The sequence below is a fragment of the Clarias gariepinus genome, chromosome 1, assembly GCF_024256425.1.
Source record: "Clarias gariepinus isolate MV-2021 ecotype Netherlands chromosome 1, CGAR_prim_01v2, whole genome shotgun sequence".
In the NCBI taxonomy this organism is placed as follows: Eukaryota; Metazoa; Chordata; class Actinopteri; order Siluriformes; family Clariidae; genus Clarias; species Clarias gariepinus.
The window spans coordinates 9,066,659-9,078,196 of NC_071100.1; the positions used below are offsets into that span (position 1 = coordinate 9,066,659).

The 11,538-nt window shown below is 34.5% G+C and overlaps 1 long non-coding RNA gene across 1 annotated transcript; it reads left to right on the forward strand.

The window, feature by feature from the left end:
* Window positions 1-9,049: 9,049 nt before the first annotated feature.
* LOC128524421 (uncharacterized) lies at window positions 9,050-10,499 on the forward strand. The gene is made up of 3 exons (XR_008360514.1): window positions 9,050-9,188; window positions 9,927-9,999; window positions 10,399-10,499. It is a non-coding gene; the product is annotated as an uncharacterized LOC128524421 (long non-coding RNA).
* Window positions 10,500-11,538: the final 1,039 nt, after the last annotated feature.

The window sequence follows — 11,538 nt, forward strand, 5'->3', positions numbered from 1 at the left end:
ACCAGTGTGTAGCCACATGCAGTAAGAGTAATAACACTTCTGTTTGATTCCTCATTTACTCCTGAACTTTTCTGCACTGAGATCCTCTAGAAAAATACTGCAGGATCCAGTTATCTGCTTTTAGTGATGGAAATAAAGCACACACTGCCTTGATTATTATTATTTTTATTATTTATTTTCAGTAACATGGTAGCACATGATTATTAGCAAAAAAAAAAAAAAAACACGTTGAATTTATTCAGGAATAATTGTTCAGATATTTCTTTTACTTCATATAATGCATTATTGCAAAAATATTCAGTTGATGATGATGATGCACCTATTAAGAAAATAAATAAATAAATAAATAAATAAATAAAACTGCTAATGATTATGAATTATACATATAATATGTAACACTTTTTAGGTTTCTAATATTGTGTTTTTAATGTAGAGATCACCCGTAAATTCACTCCAGTATCACAATTTTATTCATTTAATGTTTATTTTTGTCCATCACTTTGAGCTCTACATCACTCACTGTATCATTAAGTTGAGTGCAGCTTGAATACTGACAGAGCTCTCTGCTTTTAATTGGCACAGAAGATTGTTAATCTGTGAAATGTGTTGAGATGGAGGACAGGCATTTTTATGTTCGTATTCTCACCTGTGATGAAACTTGGGTGTCTCCTTCTGATGCATGACTGCTCAGGTGGATCAGTGGATCCATATCTGTTATGAGAAGTGTTTAGTTTGATGTGTAACTACTCTCAGTAAATATGATAGTTCTACAGCTATGGCCAGTACAGTATTTTTTGGGGACAAATGTGGTATCATCCATGTGGAGTTTCTATCCTGTAGTGTCAACATGAACACTGAATTCTACAGTCAGGGTGTACAAAATCTACATAATGATTTCAGGATGAAAGGCCTGGTTTGATCACCAAAAGTGTTCTGGTTATGCAGGACATTACCTGCCCTCTTACTGCCCACCACATCACTTACATATTACAGAAACTTGGATGGATCTTATTTCTATGCCCCCTAAACAATCCTGACCTTGCTCCATTTGCCATTTGCACATATTTGGGCTTTATAAAAGCTCCCATCAAAGGCTTTCTGCACAGGAAACACCACCAGAGTTGCAAAACAGAGACGAGAGACTTATTGGGTTTTACAGTTCGGTAATATTTCAATTACCGTGACATCAGCATTTATTCCTACACTCAAAAAAATGAACATGGCTACCTGTTACATGTACTAAAATGTAATATGTGTTTTGTACATAATAATTTCATGTTTCCAAGATGAACATGAATAAATTATGTTGTATTTACATGAAATTCAACAACTTAACATGTATTAGATTTAATCATGTTGAGATAAACCAAAGAGATCTTGTCGCTATGAAAATAGGAAATAGCAAAACCGGAAATATCGCGAGAAGACATCGCGAGAAGAGAACACGGCGTGTTGAGAAGACAAACGTTTGGCGGGCGTGTGGAAAAGGTAAGCAGGAATTAATTCCCATCTTTCTAAATAGAAACGAAATACTGAACATAAATGTCACCTGCTGTTTAGCGATGTTTAGTCATGTTATTTTGGTTTAAGCTATTTCTTGTATTTTTAATCACACTTAAAATACCGACGGTTATATGCGCGTGCTTAATCTGCGGTTCGGTTCTGGTTTCGGTCTGTTCTCATGAGTTGTGAAGCGAGAGGAAGAAAGTATAAATATTGTTCATTTGATAAATTAAGCATCATGAATTTTAATTGAATCTATCTCTGTATTTTTTCACAGCAGTTTGTGAGTGAAAGTGTCCTGTCTGCATCTGACTTCAGGAGTTGCCTGACCAACCGTCTCTAACCGTCATATTTAAGTCATAACGTACAGTTATAAAGTACAAAACGTTTCTGTTGGTGTTAATTTTTTTTCTATGATTAATACTTATTTGTGGTGTTTTATGTTTTGTACATCTTTTTAAATTGAGACCTCATTTGTAAGTTGCTGCTGGTGTAAAATAAAAATCTCTGTTTTATCCCGTTTGTCTTATGCTTCCTTCCTTCACAGAATTCTGTTGACCAGGGCTTGAAATTAAAATTTACTTGAGTTGGATCAACTTAATTTACAACTGAAAAATGTGTTGTACCAACGCTATTCATTTATGTTAACAGTATTAAATTATGTTGGACGCAGCTGTAGTAAATAAGTTAAATGAACCTAATAAAATTAATTTGACTGAACCTAAGAACATTAAGTTGGGCCAACAAAATTGCTTAACGCTGAAAGAAAGCCATTAAATCAGGTGGAAATTCTTTCCATAATTTAATTACGTTCATTCAACAAGATATTTTTTTGAGTGTACCTCGTTGCATGACAATAACATGTACATTATTTAAAATGAATAAGATACCTATTAATAACTTATTAAAGGTGCATTTTTACTAATGAAGGAAGATAAAATAAGTGTCAGTGTGACATGAGTCAGTGCTTAATTGATTTGCTTGAATGAATTAAATAAGCACAATTAAAATGAAGGGTATTACTGAAAAAATATATTGTTTAAACAAATTGTAAAAAATACAGCACATAATTTCTTACAACAAGACCTTACAAATATAAAAATAACAGTAAAGAAAAATAACCCTTGTTATCTCTACTTTGAAAATTTAAACTATATTGTGATATAAACACAAAGGGTTTCAATCTGATTAAGCCAGTATATGAATCTTTAAATAAAATAATACTCATAGGCAGACAATTTAGACTGAATAAGAATGCAGGTCATTCACACTTACAGCAGGTCACAGCACTGAGGTGGTGTTGTCCTCTTCCAGAACTTTTCAAAGAAACAGTTAATCATGGCTCCATCAGCATGCGTAGAAATATGAATCACTGCAAAGAGAGAAAAAAATCAAATAATCTATCATTTCTGGTCACTGGTCTATTAGTTAAATATTTAAATATTTTTTAATGTTCCAAATAATGTAAATATCAACGGAACACAATGACGCTTAATTGTTAAAACAGTGTAAACACTGCAAATCCTTCACTTCCTGACATTAATATTACAAACAAATTAACTTTTAAATCAACTGATCAATACACAATTTCTACCAATATTCATAAGTAAGTTTGTCTAACAGGCAAGAAAAATTAGGTGATGCCTAATTAGGTGAAGTTTTTTAGCTATAAATGAGACTAAGATTTTGGGAGGTGGGACTTTGTGTACTAAACTTTATAACTGTTAGTTCTCAAACTCTATCCAATCCACATTTTTTACATTGTGGTGTTGGTTTAGGTTTTTTTAGTTTCATAACAGGCTGTTGTCATCAGTCTTACCTCAGTGTTCAGCTTCACCTCTGAATATACAGTATCAGCATCCACACCGGCTTTTTCTAGTTAGAAAAAATAAATATTGAATTAATATCCATAAATTTTGAATCCATCTACACACATTATGTCATGATTGTTTTTACCTGTTTTCCTTATAGCTGTTTTCTTCTGTTTCATTTCAAGTTCAGCATAAGTCACATCACTACCACTGGGTTCAGCATCAACATCTGCAGTAGCAGAAAACAAAAACATCACACTGATCACCAGTATACCATGTATACACTAGTCATTACAGCATCACTTCTACCACTGGACTGTTGAAGGCTCCATTCACATTATTATAATAAGAGTCATTTCTTTATCGTTCAGCATGTGGCATCTTTTCAGGACAGAGACTATCAGTCTAATAAATATTAGATGCTGCCTCACTTGTTGTTTGTATAAATTGTTAAAGCATTAAAATACTCCACCGTTCTTCCCATTTGTCTTCTTATTCTTTGTGACTTGTTCGTAAGTAACTTCTCCGCTCTCGGCTGCATCTTTACCTGAACACAGTGAAGTACATAAACAGTGCAGTGTGTTAATCACAACACTATATCAGACGTAAAGTCAGTTGTTTAATTTGTATTGTTAATTTGTGTGATTCGCAGTGGCTAAGTGTTAGCACTTCCTACAGAAAACAAGGAAGGTTTTTGTTAACAAATGTAAATTGGTGTAAAATGATTGGGACAGGGTCTGACCAGTCTGAAGTGGTGTGGGTCCTGACTGAGAGTCTTCAGCTCCTGACCGACTCTGATTCGGCTCTGATGTCTGATTGGTTTTCTGCTGCTTTTCTATAGAGGGTGAGAGATTCTACAGATGAACAGGATGTAAACAGTAACATAAACAGGTTTTATCTATTATTTTTTTATATTGCTGTTGTATAAATGTAGTTAAACCTTTCTTTTTTTTCCGGCACCACAGGAGAATTATTAAGACGAATAAAATGATGAACAAAACGGCCACACCCAGTACTATAGGCACTGCTCCTATGGGATTATTGTCTCCAGAACTTGAGCCTAAGAAATAAAAGAGCAGAATTGATGCTTGTGCACACTGTACATATACACAGTGTCATTAAACACAAATGAATGACTGAACCATCTTTATAGAAGCAGCTTAGAGGTTTGAGTGCTAGAACAGAGAATTTCCACTACTGTTAGATTTCACTGTGAAACTCATTAATGTTACTGTGTTTAGTGGTGTTGAATGAGATAATATTCTTTAGATAAGGAGAGTAAAACTAGCCTTTACTAAGACTTACAGCCGACTGTAGTTGATTCAGCTTATGAGAGAATCTCACCTGTGTCTTTATGATGCTGTCTTCAGATAATATTACAATTACAGAACTTTCAGATCATTACTGAGATAAATCAGGTTAAGTGTCACTTATTGAACAGTTCTATCAGTTGGAGATTCAGTGTTCTGCATATTATATATTTAAACCACAATTTTCAGGTATGACTTATAGTCTATGCCCTGAGCACTGAGACATGTCCACTTCACCTCCCCTCGATCCCACCATCCACTAGGGACTGACTGACTACATAAAGCCGACAGGAATTTGATCCCAAGTGACCCAAATTTTAAACTTTTTCTATCAATACATTATTTATATTAATATGAATTACTAAGAAACAAACAAACAAAATGACCTTAAACTTGTATTGACTGTATTGAGCTAATGTATATTTAGAAGTAATTTTTCAATGTTTTGCCTCAATTTAAGTTAAATAAGTTTTTTTTTTTACAGCACAATTATACTGTAAATTTAAAACTATAAAATCCAGATGTTGTCTCAGACTCACCTGATACAGTCAGTGTAACAGCACGGGCTGAGACTTCTTCTGCACAGTTTATTTATTTATCCAGCCTTCTTATTAGTGTTCAGTCTACAGTGTGACAGTCTGTAACGTCTAGTCTGAAAACCTATTTACTTAGTTAAGCCTCTTAACACCACTACTACTACTACTACTACTTATTATTATTATTATTATTATTATTATTATTATTATTTCTCCGTTTAGGACGCATAAGGGTTTTATGAGCAGAAGAATGTTTAGTGCGATGGCGTTGCCTCAGAATGCACTATTGTCTGGTTCTCATGTTTAGTTACTGTATGTGCACAAAGCTAGTTTTTTGTGTACAATGAACAACTTATTAAATTATAGGAAACGATATTTAATTAATTAGTTAGTTGTAGCTGATGAATCAACAATTCAATAAATTAATTAATTATTTTTATTTGATCTCTTGCTTAACTAATTATATATTTTTTTGTCTTCAATACTTTAAAGAAGTAATTATTAAATTAATTACAAGTGTAATAATATGGGATGGGGGGTGCGTTCATGTCAAACCAGGACTTGTGATTAAATTTCTCATGAATGACGGCATAAAACCACTTGATATCAATAGAAGACTTGAAGTAAAAAACTCTCAGCCGCAGTAAAACATTTAAAAATATGAAGAGTTTAAAGAAGGATGTACAATTCATGATTCCAGCTCGGAGCTCACTGCAGTCATTCCTATGAATATTTAGCAAACGATCATTACTAAATAAAAGGAACATTTTGACACTTGAGTGTGACACAACCCTTCATCACTAGTTTTTATTAGACAGGGTTCTTTCTGTTTTGTGTTTTAACATTCTGACGATCCATAAATGGTGTCTACATAAATCTAGTAATTTGAGTTCAGCGCTGCCACACATGGATGTCCACACCAGGAACACACACAGAATCGTGTTAGATAGTGGAGACAGATTTTCAAAAAAAATTAATATAATGAGCAAATAAGGCATTGCCACAGCATTATTATTATTATTTATTATTATTATTATTATTATTATTATTATTGTTGTTGTTGTTATTTTTTGTTAAAGTACGCTTCCAAGTTGCTCAGCAGAAATGTATTTCATCTGTCATCCAGAGATCATGTGTTCAATTCCCAAGTGATGCTACAGCCATCTACAGTATATCTAGGACTCTAGACAGCAGATTGTCTGTGATCTCTCCTGTGTCACAAACTTACAGTCCCACATCAATCATAGTGACCCTAGACAGTCATGTGTATCTGTGAGCTCACAAACATGAAAAGAGAAAGACGGTGCTTTTCTCTGAGTGTGATGCCGCTCTCTCACAGCTCATGAGCAGCAACTCAGAAAGATGGCTTCTGGCATGGTGTCTTCAGGTGCCTTGGAGGAAGCATGTGTTAGCTTGTGCTCTCTCTGATCAGGTTCTGTGATGGATTGGGGTCTGGTCTAATAAAACAGCTACTCTTATATCAGCACCTTGTAATCTTGTGCTTCCCCATTCAACTTGTTTCTAGGTAAAAGAGACCCATAAAAAGTTCCTAGGACTGATTTATTATGACTTCTGGAGCACCTTTTACACAATGAGTTCATTCAGACATGAATTCAAACCCTTCAACTTTCAGCAGAATTTATGGAAAGGAGAGCAGGTCTGACTGGGCGATAGATGTGCTGAAAATATATACAGGTCTATAATTTCTATGTAAAGGACAAAAAATCTCAAGTAAATGCACTGGACTGCAAAGAGCATAAAAAGCGTTCAAAAAACATTATACTTACCATGTAACACTTTGAAAAGCACCGTCCCCAACCAGAGAAAATGGAGAATAACAGTGATGTTCCAGAAGGATAAAGAGACACAAATAATAATAATAAAATATTAGGGAGGCTGCAGAGCAACATACAGTAACATTAAATAAACTGAAGGAACATCTGTCAGGTAATAGTCACTCTCACACTCATAGGAGACGCAACTAGAAATGTAAGAGCTGTGCTGTAGTCTACATATAACCTCTATCTAGTCAATTACACACATTAATTTATTAGAAATTATTGGAATAAATAAAAGTTTAAATACTATGAACACCAGCTTGTCAATAATATGTTTTTGGTGTCGATTACCTGTAATGTGTCATGAATTAAGGTGTCGTGCAGATGTAGATTCAATTATGAAAAACATTAAACCACACAGATGTGAGACAATAAACACAAGACAAGCTAAAGCTTAAACAGTGGCACTAACCGAACGCTAAACATGCCATGGAATTATAGTGAACAGTGAACAAACTACAACCAAACACTCGTGTCAACATAAACAACCCCAGAACACACAGGATAAAGACTGACGGAGGTTTTGGGTGCTTTGGTTATTACTCTGTTATAAGACAGTAGTTACAGTACAGTACATTACAATACACATTGATGCAGTTATTTTATCTGCTGTTCACTTGTAGCATAGATTCATTCATACAAGTACCAAATTATTTTTTAAAACAATTGTGACTAAACAAAAAAGTTAAATTAGCAGTGAATTAAAAGCAAAATAAACAACAATTTCCCTTTATTGAGTATTCACATCATCATCAGTCCCTTACTATAAAAACACTAATAATTCTTCAGGTAGCCCCAGTCCTAGTAATTTAATTTAAAACAGTGTATTAATGAAGTGTAAATAAGACCATAATGACTACAGGTTAATCATCAGACAGACACCCTGCTCCACTTCTCATCTCTACTGAACACATTTAGTCTCCAACACTCTCTACTGCACTCACTCTGGCTTTAATCTGATCATAATGCTCAAATGTGAAGAAGATGATTTTCAGATTAGATAACAATAAGTACCACATGGGGAAAACATTATGTACCAATTGAAACAGTTATCACTCATTCACGCCTCCTCTTCCTCATCCTCTTCATCACATCTGAACTTATAAATATACATAGATAAAAAAAGAACAAAAAGAAGCAAAACCACAATAACTGGCACAAATTCTCTACTCTGAGGTCTGTAACTAAACAGTAAGTAGTAAATAAATTTAACAAGCTTAACCCTGACGTCTCCCAGCACTGTGTAGCCCAATTCACTGTAAACTCTTTTACCAAAAGCACTATAACATCACACTGCCTGACAAAGAAAGGAAGGAAAAAGTTCTTGTTGCTGCTTTAATAGACTCTGCTGGAAACTTAATTGACCATTTGTTTTAGATGCTCCGACTGACACTGTAACTGTTCCAGCTGTGTAACATTTGACCTGAAGAATGATGATCAGAAGCAGATACGGAGAGGCCGTCACTACACTACTGATCAGCATGAAGCTTTTACATATGATGGACTAAACACAAAATACAATAATCATACAGTTTCATAAAGCTAAACTGTGTCTATGTTGTAGATTAATCTGCCAACACAAATGGATTTATTTTCAGTAATACACACAGACACCAGAGAGCATGTGAACACACTTCATATTTTATCATTATATAATCACATTTACATCAGCACATGTAAGCACTATAGATTATGTACGGTGGCCCAGAAGGGCAAATCATCTTTCCCGTATGTGTGTTTTTTCCCTTGTTAGTGTTTTTTTTTCACTGAAAATGTGCGCTTTGTCCCTTATAAATGTGTTTTTTTTCCCTTGAAAATGTGCGCTTTTTCCCTTATAAATGTGTTTTTTTTCCTTGAAAATGTGTGCTTTTTCCCTTATAAATGTCGTTTTTTCCCTTATAAATGTGTGTTTTTCCCGTGTAACTGTGTGCTTTTTCCCGTGTAAATGTCTGCTCTTTTCCGTTTGTGCGCAACTACTTCTTTCCAGTGTGAGAACTCTTTCTCCAGTATTTTGCAAGCTAAAAGCTAAAGCTAATGCACAAAGGAATATGGGAGTGAGGTCAAAACGCAACTGAACACGGAACCTTTCCGGATATCAGCTCCAGGACTCAACATCATGGAGTATACAGTGAATTATAGCGTGATAAAGTTATAATTTTCACTAAATTTTCAACTGCACACACTTACCAGGTAATGTTTAATATATAAAATTAATCAGATTTTACTGTTTTAGGCACTAATGATAACTTTGTAACAGTGTTAATACTATTGGAGTGTTTGGGGGAAATGCCGAGCCGAGTGTAAATGGCAGTGATTAAAAGGAATATTATCTCATTTAGACCATTAAACACTGATGTAAACCATCAGCTCCATGGCATCTCTGTAATATACATCCACATATGGATTTATAAGCAAGCTAATATCACTATGCTAACCGCTAGCGCTTAGCATGGGGAATCTAGCTTGTTTATTAATATATATTAGTTTAATAGTGTATTTGGACACACATACGTAATGTAAACAGTTAGCTCCATTGTTTTTGTAAAATGCCTGTCCAAATATGAATCTATAAGCAAGCTAATATAATTATGCTAAGCGCTAGCTTACTAAAAGAGCTAAGATAGCAGCAACTATTGCTAATTATCCCTGAGCTGCTCCTGTTATGTGCTAAATGTTACAGATGATTAATGAATTGTTGTATGTAGTTTATTGGAGCTCCTGAGTGCCATATAATGTATACTGCTGTATAATGTAGTGGTTTTATCATAGCTAGAGATCTTCTGAATAGTTAGTTATGTGCTTACACAATGTATGTAACAGTCAAGAAAAGGGGCTTTTGTTCAGGTTCTATCTATTCTATTATAAAGTCATTAAATATATGTTTATACTCCTTATAATATGTATGATTGTGTGTTTTTCTTCTCACAGTGAACTGTGTGTAAATCATCAACTGCCTGTGTATCAGCTGATTTCTACACCAGCTTTACATCCTGAGCAGAAGGTGAGTGCTCAGAAGTATTTACCTCTCTTTTCAAGAACACCACTGAGCACATCTTAATCAGGGGACAGGGACACATTTCTCTTCATGGACATGATGTGTGTTAATGAATGGTGGAGATGGGGACAAATTTTGCAGCAATCCTTAATAGCAAAACCAAATAATTGGTTTTAATAAACAGCATTACTAAAAGCTTGCATTCTATGAAATTTTGTGTGCGTGCCTGCCTGCGTGTGTCAAACTGTGTCATATGATGTCAAACATCATGAAGTGATATTAACTTGCTTATAAACCCATATGTGGATGTATATTACAGAGATGCCATGGAGCTGCATAGTAACACCATGAAGTCTTTTTACTAGACACTTATATTAACATGTCTTTATTTTTCCCCTGTTGTAGATTGTCGTGGAGAGGTCGGACCCTTGATGCTCTGCCTTTTTGCACCAACAATACATACATGTATTTTATTAATTTGTAAATAAAGTCTTTAATATAATTTATAGTTGAGTATTTATTTCTAGTTTGCTTATTATTTAGCAAAACAGTTAAAGTGCATGTAAAGCATTGCTGCAAATGACACTGAATAGAATCAGATGTTACTCCACTCTGTGTGAGGGTACAGGCTTATATACAGTATGTGATTTTAGCATCAATAATGTTTTTCTGCTAACTTAAGCATGCTGCCTTGGAGATATTAGTGACATCTCTGTTTCAGTTTGAACAACATATTCCATAATATTTGTGAATACATTAATCCCATATGTTCAGCAGTTAAAACAGAGGTTCTTAAACATTTTACAGCGAAGGACTCCTTCAACTGTAAAACAAACACCTCTGCATACATTTACTTATAGTGCATTTCCAAAAATACATTTTTATGTTATTCAAAAAGTAAAACCTTTTGTTTTTATTTAAATGATTAATGATTAAATGAACCATGAAAATCAAAAATCTAGTATGTCAAAATATTAGAATATTTCACTTCGATCATGGGGAAGACTGCTGACCTAACAAGTTGTCCAGAAGATGATCATCTACACCTTCCAGAAGGAGTGTAGGCCCTCAAGGTCAAACTTTACCACCAACTATTTCACTGACCATGTTGTTGCCCAGATGAGGATGACTTCTCTATTAAGTTTAATTCTTATTAATGTTTCATCTTCATGGTTGTTTCAGGGAGTTCTTCTTTACCACCATCACCTCTCATGGACTCATTTTTAATTAATACATTGGAATTAAATTAAATTATTAATATTTTATGCTTAGTTATTAGGAACACCATACTAATACAGTGTTTGACCCCCTTTCGCCTTCATAAATGCCTTAATTCCACAAAGCATTGATTCAACAAGGTGCTGAAAGCATTCTTTAGAAATGTTGGCCCATATTGATAGGATAGCATCTTGCAGTTGATGGAGATTTGTGGGATGCACATCCAGGGCACGAAGCTCCCGTTCCACCACATCCCAAAGATGCTCTATTGGGTTGAGATCTGGTGACTGTGGGGGCCATTTTAGTACAGTGAACTCATTGTCATGT